Raw genomic sequence first — 10,379 nt, 5'->3', positions numbered from 1 at the left:
GGGGGCCACCCCGGCGCTGGCCCGCCCCGCCCCGCCCTCTGTTTACCTTACAAGACCAATCATCGGGCAGAAGCTCCCCGCGCCGTCTTCCCATTAGTCTTCCTCTTCCTCTTTCCCCCGCCCCCCGAGCTGGGGACTCGCTCAAAGGAGTATGGGGGCGGGATCAAGCACGTCACCTCTTCCTGGTTGGTCTGAGGGCGGGGTTCAGCCCCTAGGTTCGAATTTCTAGGCTTTCGTAGGATACCAAACTGCCAATTAGGGCCGAGCCCTCAGCCGGGACAACGGAGGTGGGTACTCTGGGGCACGCCCAGGAGGCCGAATGTGTGATTGGGTGAAGAAGACGTCCGTCGTCTTAAGTACTGCATTTTGATTGGGCCATCGCCTGAAGGTGTGGCCCGGCAGCCTTTAGCTCGCAGATGGCTTTTCTAGGGTTTTGTTGGGGATGCGCTCCGTATCCTGGGCCTCCTGCGGGCTGGCAGCGAGTTTGTTTGGTCCACTTGCGTGGCCTTATTCCCTTGGGTCGGTCCCAACCAGGAGGGCGCACATCGAAAGAGGGAGAGACAGGGAGGAGGCTGCGGCCTCCGCAGCCGTTCCCCGACCTCTTGCCCGGTCGCCGCAGGCGCCCCGCCCAGCCCCCGCAGCCGGATGTTGTGATTTCTCTCCACCCACTCGGCCTAGTCGTCCCTTGGCCTCTGCTGCCTTATAAGGCAGCGCTACCACCCCTAGACGTTGGGATGAGTTCACACCCGTTATACAGGTGGGGAGCTGAGGCGCCGGACGTCAAGTGGCTGACTCCAGCCCGAAGACTACGGAGAAAACAAGGCTGAAATCTTACAACTAATCAACACCTTGTAGCTTAACACCCCACTTCCTCCACCCCCCACTTCACGCAGCAGGAAACGGGCTTGCCCAAATTCCGCGAGTAAGGCAGAGCCGGATCCATCTAGGCTTCTCTAGTCCCTCTTCATTCATTCATCCGAAAACACTTACTGAGCAACACCTCTGTGCCAGGCACCAAGCCAGGTGCTGGAGAATACAGTCGTGGCAGCAAGATAGCCAGGCTCCCTGCTTACTTGCTAGAAGTGGAGGGAGCAAGTGAGGGCCGGGTGAGATAGAGGTAATCATTCTGTAAATAACAAATAGATAGTTTCAGAGAGTGACAACTGCTCTTGGGACGTTAAGACAAGATAGAGTGTGTGACACTCTCAGTGTGTGACATTGGAGCGGATCCAGTAGAAGCAACAGCAAACGCAGAGGCTCTAAGCCAGACTAAGTGGTGTTTCAGGGAATAGGAGAAGGCGTCTGCAGCTTCTGGGCCCAGTGGTCTGAGATGAGACAGAAGGAGCAAAGGCACTAGCTAGGTCATGGAAGACCCTGAACACGTCCAGGAGGTTGAAATGTTTTTGCTAAGTGAAATGTGAAACATTTGAAAGAATGATTTATATTTTAAAAATGTCACTCTGGTGGATTCCTAGGGGGGCCAAGAGTGGAAGCAGAGCAGTCAGGAGGTTACAGAATTCCAGGACAGCGATGGCGGTGGCCTGGACTAACAAGGTGGCAGTAGAGATGGAGAAAAGTGGATGGATCTAGGATCTAGGGAGTTAAGATAAGTACCTTAAAAGAGGGAAACCCTCCTGGCTAACGCAGTGAAACCCTGTCTCTACTAAAAACACAAAAATTAGCCAGGCGTGGTGGCCGGCGCCTGTAGTCCCAGCTACTTGGGAGGCTGAGGCAGGAGAATGGTGTGAACCTGGGAGGCGGAGCTTGCAGGGAGCTGAGATCGCTCCCGCCTGGGCAACAGAGCAAGACTCCGTCAAAAAAAAAAAAAAAAAAAAAAAAGAGGGAAATCCAGGGGCCAGTGGAACATAGGGCAGTTGTCTCACTTAGTGAAGGCTGTTGTGTCCAAGTGAAATCTGAAGATTTCAGTGAAAATGGGCAGGTTACTGGAGAAGGGAGGTAGGGAGAGAAAGAGCCTTCTGGACAGAGGGGTATCACATGTTCAAAGTTCTGTAGAGGAAGTCAGGAAGGGCTCCTGTGTTCAGCACCTAAGGGCAGAGCATTCAGCTAGAGTTTAAAGGTACACAATGGGGTGGACATGGGGGGCAAGAAATGAGGCTGAAGTCTCAGGAGGCGCCTGGATCAGGGAGGGCCTTGAGAGCCAACTAAGGAATTTTGGACTTCATCTTGAAGGTGGTAGGGAGCTGTCAAGGAGGTTTTGAGTACGGTGATCAGATTTGCTTTCATAGAGAGCTCTGGGCTGCACTGTGAAGGATAAGCTGAGGGGAGGGGGCTGGCTTGTTGTTTTAGTTCCCAACATCTGAAGCCCTTCCCATTTGAGAAGAATCCTATGAGATGTGGAGGCAGACCCTGCCTTCAACTAAGGAAATCAAAGAAGGGAGGTAGAATTTTTTCTCCCAGGTCTCTGGTAGCTGGAGCACAATTCCGATGTTTCCAACTAGGTCTTTGAATCTAGAGCAAGTGAGCAGCGCAAGACATCGAATTCATTGTGGAGGCCGTGGAGGTTGGGGGAGGGAAGGAAGGCAGTCAAGCTAGGCCCTTCCTGGGGGAGGGGGATTCAGCAAGCCCCCCAGGCTGTCCTGTCCATTCCTCGTCTGTTTAGTTACCCAGAATTGGCTTCCTTGTCTGCAGGCCAAGTATCCTAAGACAGGTGAGAGACCTTTTAGAAGGAACGTTTAGAGAGAGGAATGATGGTGCCCTATGCTGGGGCAGTGGCCATGACATGCAGACAGGTGGACAGATGGAGACCTGGCATGTAGCTGGCATGAACAGGACATGGCAATAGATAAGAGGTGAAGAGAAGATGTCACTCAGGAAATTTGGTTCCAGCTCTTCAAGCCATTTTCTACCTGCAGCCAAAGTCATATTTTTAAAAGGGAAAATTGGCTAAGCATGGTGGCTCATGCCTGTAATCCCAGAACTTTGGGAGGTCAAGGCAGGCTGATCACCTGAGCTCAGGAGTTCGAGACCATCCTGGCCAACATGGTGAAACCCCATATCTACTAAAATAAAAAAAATTAGCCGGGCATAGTGGTGCGCGCCTATAGTCCCAGCTACTCAGGAGACTGAGGCATGAGAATCGCTTAAGCCCTGAAGGTGGAGGAGTTTGCAGTGAGCCAAGATCACGCCAGTGCATTCCAGCCTTGGGCAACAGAGGGAGACTCCATCTCAAAAATAAATAAATAAATAAATAAATAAAAGGGAAAATCTGCCACCAACTATCTGAGATGTGCGTGTCTAGGAATTTATCTTACACATATCATTGCGCTTAGTCTGGTGCTATTCATTGCAGCATTGTCCAAAAAGATGCATTTTTTTTTTTTTTTTTTTTAGACAGAGTCTCATAAAAAACACAAAAATTAGCCAGGAATGCTGGCCTGAGCCTGGAATCCTAGCTACTCAGGAGGCTGAGGCAGGAGAATCGGTTGAACCCAGGAGGTAGAGGTTGCAGTGAGCCGAGATCGTGCACTCCTGCCTGGGTGACAGAGTAAGACTCTGTCTCAAAAACTAAAGAAGAGTCTGGATAGATTAGGTTCTGCTGCAGTAACAATCAATCTCAAATTTAAGTAACCTAAAACAACAAAAGTTCATTTCTCACATGTACCACATGTCCAACACAGCTTGTTGGGTGGTGGGGTGGCACTACACATAGTAGTCACTCAGGGCCCAGCATAATAGGGGCTTCATTGCAATTTCTGCTTCTATAATGGCAGGAAATAGGAATGTGGTAAATCATACAATGGTCCTTAAAGCTCACACCCAAAAGTGACACAAGTCACTTCTGCTCACATTTCATTGGTCAAAGCAGACCACATGGCCACAACTAGCTTTTTTTTTTTTTTTTTTTTTTTTTTTTGAGACAGAGTCTTGCTCTGTGCCCCAGGCTGGAGTACAGTAGCGCGATCTCGGCTCACTGCAAGCTCCGCCCCCCTGGGTTCACGCCATTCTCCTGCCTCAGCCTCCCGAGTAGCTGGGACTACAGGCGCCCGCCACCTTGCCCGGCTAATTTTCTTGTATTTTTAGTAGAGACGGGGTTTCAGTGTGTTAGCCAGGATGGTCTCGATCTCCTGACCTCGTGATCCGCCCGTCTCAGCCTCCCAAAGTGCTGGGATTACAGGCTTGAGCCACCGCGCCCGGCCCACAACTAGCTTTTAAAGGGTGGGGAGAAGGGCTGGTGCGGTGGCTCATGCCTGTAATCCCCGTACTTTGGGAGGCCAAGGCTGGTGGATCACCTGAGGTCAGGAGTTTGAGACTAGCCTGACCAACATGGTGAAACCCCGTCTCTACTAAAATACAAAAAGTAGCCAGGCGTGGTGTTGCACACCTGTAGTCCCAGCTACTCGGGGTGCTGGGGTGGGAGAATTGCTGGAACTCAGGAGGCGGAGGCTGCAGTGAGCTGAGATCATTCCACTGCACTCCAGCCTGGGAGATAGAGTGAGACTCTGTCTCAATAAATAAATAAATAAATAAATAAAGGAGTGAGGAGACACAACATTACTATGGCAGATTATATTTTCTGAAGATGAGTGTAACAATGCATTCCCATCCCACAGGCACTCCTGCAATGGAACCTTGCCACCCCCACAGCAAGAGATAGAGTTTAATTTCCCTCCCCTTGAATTTGGTCTGACCTTAATGACTCTCTTGTCGTTGGTAGAATATGGTGGAAATGATGCAGAGTGAAGTCTGAGGCCAGGTCAGAAAAGGCCATATGGCCTGGCTCTCACAAAATGCCGGCTTTCCAGAACTGTCCTCTTGGGCTGTTTCCTCAGAATCAGCCGCTGCTGTGAGAAGCCCTAGCCCAATGGAGAGGCCACACGTGTGTGCTCTGCTGTGGTTGACAATCCCAGCTGAGCCCAGGATGCTGGGATGATCCAGTCATCCCACCCCAAGCACCAGACATGTGAGTGAAGAAGCCTCCGCCCCTGGCAATTTGAGTCACCCTCAGCCATTCAAGTATCCAGCTGAGGCCCCTGGCATCTTCCCCGCTGAGTCCTGCCTGAATTCCCAACCCACATAATCCATGAGCATAATAAAGCAGGCCACTAAGTTTGGAGTAGTTTGTAATGCAGAAACAGGTATCTGGCATAACTACTATAGGCCTGGAAGGAGAAAAGAATTGGAAATATTTGGTGAACAACACTAACAACCACCACAGACAGTTTTGCTTATATACATGTTGGCCACTTTGGGAAGGCCACATGAGGCAGCAGAAGTGCTGTTCGCATCTGGGAAGGGGTAGTTAAATGGCTGGGGACAGGGGCAGGAGGGAGGTTTTTCACCCTATTCCCTTCTGCACCGTTAATCTTGTATCGTGTGACTGGATGGCCTGTCTTAAAAACTATCAGCTGGATCGTGTCACTCTCTTGCTCGGAACTCTCCAGTGGCAGACTGCGGTAGGCAACCTCCAAGGTACCCCTGCTGCCAGGGATCTCTGTTTCTTCCTGGTATTCACACCCTTGAGATCCCCTTAAGTGTCAGGTGGACCTCCTGACTCACTTTTTTTTTTTTTTGAGATGGAGTTTTGCTCTCCTTACCCGGGCTGGGGTGCAATGGTGCGATCTCAGCTCACTGCAACCTCCACCTCCTGGGTTCACACAATTCTCCTGCCTCAGCCTCCTGGGTAGCTGGAATTAAAGGCGCTCACCACCACGCCTGGCTGATTTTTTGTATTTTTAGTAGAGACGGGGTTTCACCATGTGGCCAGGCTGGTCTGGAACTCCTGACCTTGTGATCTGCCCGCCTCAGTTTCCCAAAGTGCTGGGATTACAGGTGTGAGCCAACACACTCGGCATTTTTCTTTTTCTTTCTGTCTTTTTTTTTTTTTTTTTTTTTTGAGACGGAGTCTCACTCTGTGGGATTCTCACTCTGTTGCCAGGCTGGAATACAGTGGCATGATCTCCACTCACTGCAACCTCCGCCTCTGGGGTTCAAGCAATTCTCCCGCCTCAGCCTCCCGAGTAGCTGGGACTACAGGTGCGTGCCACTACGCCCAGTTAATTTTTGTAGAGATGGGGTTTCACCATGTTGGCCAGGCTGGTCTTGAACTTCTGACCTCAAGTGATCTGCCCATCTCAGCCTCCCAAAGTGCTGGGATTACAGGCGTGAGCCACCGGGCCTCTCCTGTGCCCGGCCTTTTCTTTTCTTTTCTTTTTTTTTTAGACAGAGTCTCGCTCTGTCGCCCAGGCTGGAGTGCAGTGGCGCAATCTCAGCTCACTGCAACCTCTGCCTCCCAGGTTTAAGCAATTCTCCTGCCTCAGCCTCCCAAGTAGCTGGGATTACAGGCACCGCCCACCACGCCTGGTTAATTTTTGTATTTTTGTTAGAAATGAGGTTTCGCCATGTTGGCTAGGCTGGTTTCAAACTCCTGACCTCAGGTGATCCACCTGCTTCAGCTTCCCAAAGTGCTGGGATTATAGGCGTGAGCCACTGTGCCCAGCCACATTTTTTTTCCCTAAGAGACAGGGTCTTGCTCTGTCACTCAGGCTGGAGTGCAGTGGCGCAATCACAGTTTACTGCAGCCTCCACCTCCTGGGCCCAATCGATCCTCCTACATCAGACTCCCAAGTAGCTGGGACTACATGCGCATGCCACCATACCCAGCTAATTGATTTTTTTGTAGAGATAGGGTCTCCCCTTGTTGCCCAGGCTGCTCTCAAACTCCTGGCTCAAGCAATCCTCCCTCCCTGGCCTCCTAAAGTCTTGGGATTACAGGCGTGAGCCACGGCACCCAGCTTGACTCACTTCCAATGGAAAAAATGCAGCCAAGGTGATGGAAGTCATTTCCAACATGAGATTACTAAAAGACTGTGGCAGCCGGGCGCGGTGGCTCAAGCCTGTAATCCCAGCACTTTGGGAGGCCAGGGCAGGCCCGAATCACAAGGTCCAGGAGGTCGAGACCATCCTGGCCCCAACCGGTGAAACCCGTCTCTACTAAAAGTACAAAAAACCAACCCCGGGTGGTGAGCAGCCTGTAGTCCCGGCTGCCGGGAGGCTGAAGGCAGGAAAGAATGGCGTAAACCCGGGTGGAGCTGCAGTGAGCCGAGATCCGGCCACTGCACTCCCAGCCCTAGGCTGTGGAAACAGAACTCCGTCTCAAAAAAAAGACTGTGGCTTGGCGGTGGCTCAAGCCTGTAATCCCAGCACTTTGGGAGGCGAGGCGAGGCGGATCGAGGTCAGGCGTCCGAGACCATCCTGGCCTTGCTGCAGTGAAACCCGTCTCTACTAAAGATACACTTAGCGAGGCGTGGTGGCGCCTGTAGTCCCAGCTACTCAGGCTGAGGCAGGAGAATGGGGCGTGAACCGAGGAGGCTTGCAGTGAGCGAGGTCGGGCCACTGCAATCCAGCCTGGGCGATAAGCGAGACCTCCGTCTGCAGACTGTGGCTACCAGCTTAGGTAACTCCTCTTGCTCCCTCACTGGCTCAATCTGAGAGAAGCCAGTTGTTATGTTGTGAGACAGAGAGACCTATGTGGCAGGTGACTGATGTCTCTAGCCAGCAGCTTTGTAAGTCAACTTGAAAGTGGATCCTTCCCCCAGCAGCCTCAGCTGACCCTCCGATGCGGCCTCGTGAGAGATGCTGACCCAGTGGCACTCAGTTAAACAGTGCCAGGTTCCTGATCCATAGAAACTGTGACCCATAAATACCTTTTTTTAAAAAAGAATTTATGGCTGGGAGGGGTGACTCATGCCTGTAACCCCAGCATTTTGGGAGGCCAAGGTGGGTGGATCACCTGAGGTCAGGAGTTTGAGACCAGCCTAGCCAACATAGTGAAACCCCATCTCTACTACAAATACAAAAATTAGGCAGGTGTGATGGTGGGCACCTGTAGTCCCAGCTACTCGGGAGGCTGAGGCAGGAGAATCCCTTGAACCCAGGAGGTAGAGGCTGCAGGGAGCCGAAATCATGCCACTGCACACTCCAGCCTAGGTGACAGAGCTCCATCTCAAGAAAAAAAAAAAGAGTTTAATTGATGTGAGGCTGGCCCACATGAGAGAACTAGAGTTATCACTGAAATCAGTCTACATAAATGTCATTTTAAGCTGCTAAATTTTGGGACAATTTGTTATGCGGCCATAGACAATTAATACGCTTCTCATTACACTTAAAAAATAAAATCTCCTTGGGCCAGGCGCGGTGGCTCAAGCCTGTAATCCCAGCACTTTGGGAGGCCGAGGTGGGTGGATCACGAAGTCAGGAGATCGAGACCATCCTGGCTAACATGGTGAAACCCTGTCTCTACTAAAAATACAAAAAACTAGCCGGGTGTGGTGGCAGGTGCCTGTAGTCCCAGCTACTCGGAGGTTGAGGCAGGAGAATGGCGTAAACCTGGGAGGCGGAGCTTGCAGTGAGCCGAGATCATGCCACTGCACTCCAGCCTGGGCGACACAGCGAGACTCCGTCTCAAATAAATAAATAAATAAATAAATAAATAAATAAATAAATAAAATAAAACCTCCTTGAAGCTGCAGTGAGCCATGATCATACCAGTGCACTCCAACCTGGGTAACACAGCAAGACCCTGTCTCAAAAAAAAAATAATAAAAAAAAACCCTCCTGTAGTCCCAGCTACTTGGGAGGCTGAGGTGGGAGGATCACTTGATCCTAGGAGTTCAAGGCCAGCATGGACAACAACATTGTGCGACCTATCTCTACAAAAAATAAACAATTAAAATGTTAAAAACCCTATATTCTTCCCTGTGGCCTACAATGGCCCAATTTGATCCGGGCCCTGTTTCCCTCTCCAGCGTTATTTCATGCCATCTCCCTCTCATTCGGCGTGCACCAGCAGCCACACACTGACCTTCTTCCTGCATCCGTCAGGAACTGCACTGTCCAATATGGTATCGCCTAGTCACATGTGACTACTTAAATTAATTAAATTTGGCTGGGTTCGGTGGCTCATGCCTGTAATCCCAGCACTTTGGGAGGGCGAGGCGGGTGGATCACCTGAAGTCAGGAGTTCAAGACCAGCCTGGCCAACATGGTGAAATCCGTTTTTACTAAAAATGCAAAAATTAGCTGGGTGTGGTGGCAGGCACCTGTAATCCCAGCTACTTGGGAGGCTGAGGCAGGAGAATCACTTGAACCTGGGAGGTGGAGGTTTCAGTAAGCTGAGATTGCTCCATTGCACTCCAGCCTGGACAACAAGAGTGAAACTCCCTCCCTCCCTCCCTCTCTCTCTCTCTCTCTCTCTGTCTCTCTCTCCATATATATATATATATATATATATAAAATCAAGGCCAGACGCAGTGTCTCATGCCTCTAATCCCAGCACTTTGGAAGGCAGGAGGAGGATCATTTGAAGGCAGGAAGAGGATTACTCCCGAAACAAGAAGAGGATCACTTGAACCCAGGAGTTCAAGACCAGACAGGAGCAAAGTGAGACTCCATTTTTCCAAAAAAAAAAAAAAAAAAAAAAAAAAGCTCAGCGTGGTGGCCTGTAATCCCAACACTTTGGGAGGCTGAAGCTGGTAGTTCACCTGAGCCCAGGAGTTCAAGACCAGCCTAGGCAACACAGCAAAACTCTGTCTCTACAAAAACTACAAGCCAAGCATGATGGCTCAGGCCTGTAGTCCCAGCTGCTCAGGAGACTGAAGTGAGAAGATGGCTTGAGCCTAATAGGTTGAGGCTGCAGTGAGCTATGATGGCACAACTGCACTCCAGCCTGGGCAACAGACCGAGACCCTGTCTCTCAAAACTAACAATAAAATAATCAAACTTCAGTTCCTCAGTGACACTGGCCACATTTCAAACATTTCAAGTGCTCAATAGCCCTGTGTAATCAGTGGCTACTGTATTAGACAACAGAGACAGAGAGCACATCCATGATCACAGAAAGTTCTCAGATGGCACTGGTCTGGAAGAAAGAATGGCTTTTATTTGTGTAAAGACTCTATCTTGGCCGGAAGCAGTGGCTTATGCCTGTAATCTCAGCACTTCAGGAGGCCGAGGTGGGTGGATCACCTGAGGTCAGGAGTTTGAGACCAGCCTGACCAACGTGGTGAAACCCCCATCTCTACTAAAAATGCAAAAAAATTAGCTGGTATGGTGGCACACATCTGTAATCCCAGCTACCTGGGCAGGTAAGCCCAGCTGTAGAAAGACAGAAGCCAGGGCAAGGGGACAGTGCCTTTCTGCTCTGGTCTAAAGGAGTTGGTGGAAGACAGGCAGATGTGCAAGAAGATCTGGGGACAAGTGTGCAGAAATTAGAGAGAAAAATGTATCCGCATTGGAAAGTTTCTTTGTACACCTCTATGGACTGAGCTCCAACCACATGCCAGGTTCTGCCTTTTCACATGCAATCCCATTCAAACACCTCAACAAGTCTATCAGACAGCATGAGTGCCCATCCCTCCCTA

This window comes from Papio anubis, chromosome 5 (genome assembly GCF_008728515.1).
Source record: "Papio anubis isolate 15944 chromosome 5, Panubis1.0, whole genome shotgun sequence".
In the NCBI taxonomy this organism is placed as follows: Eukaryota; Metazoa; Chordata; class Mammalia; order Primates; family Cercopithecidae; genus Papio; species Papio anubis.
The sequence above is the reverse complement of the archived record's forward strand: the minus strand, read 5'-3'. Positions refer to the sequence as shown.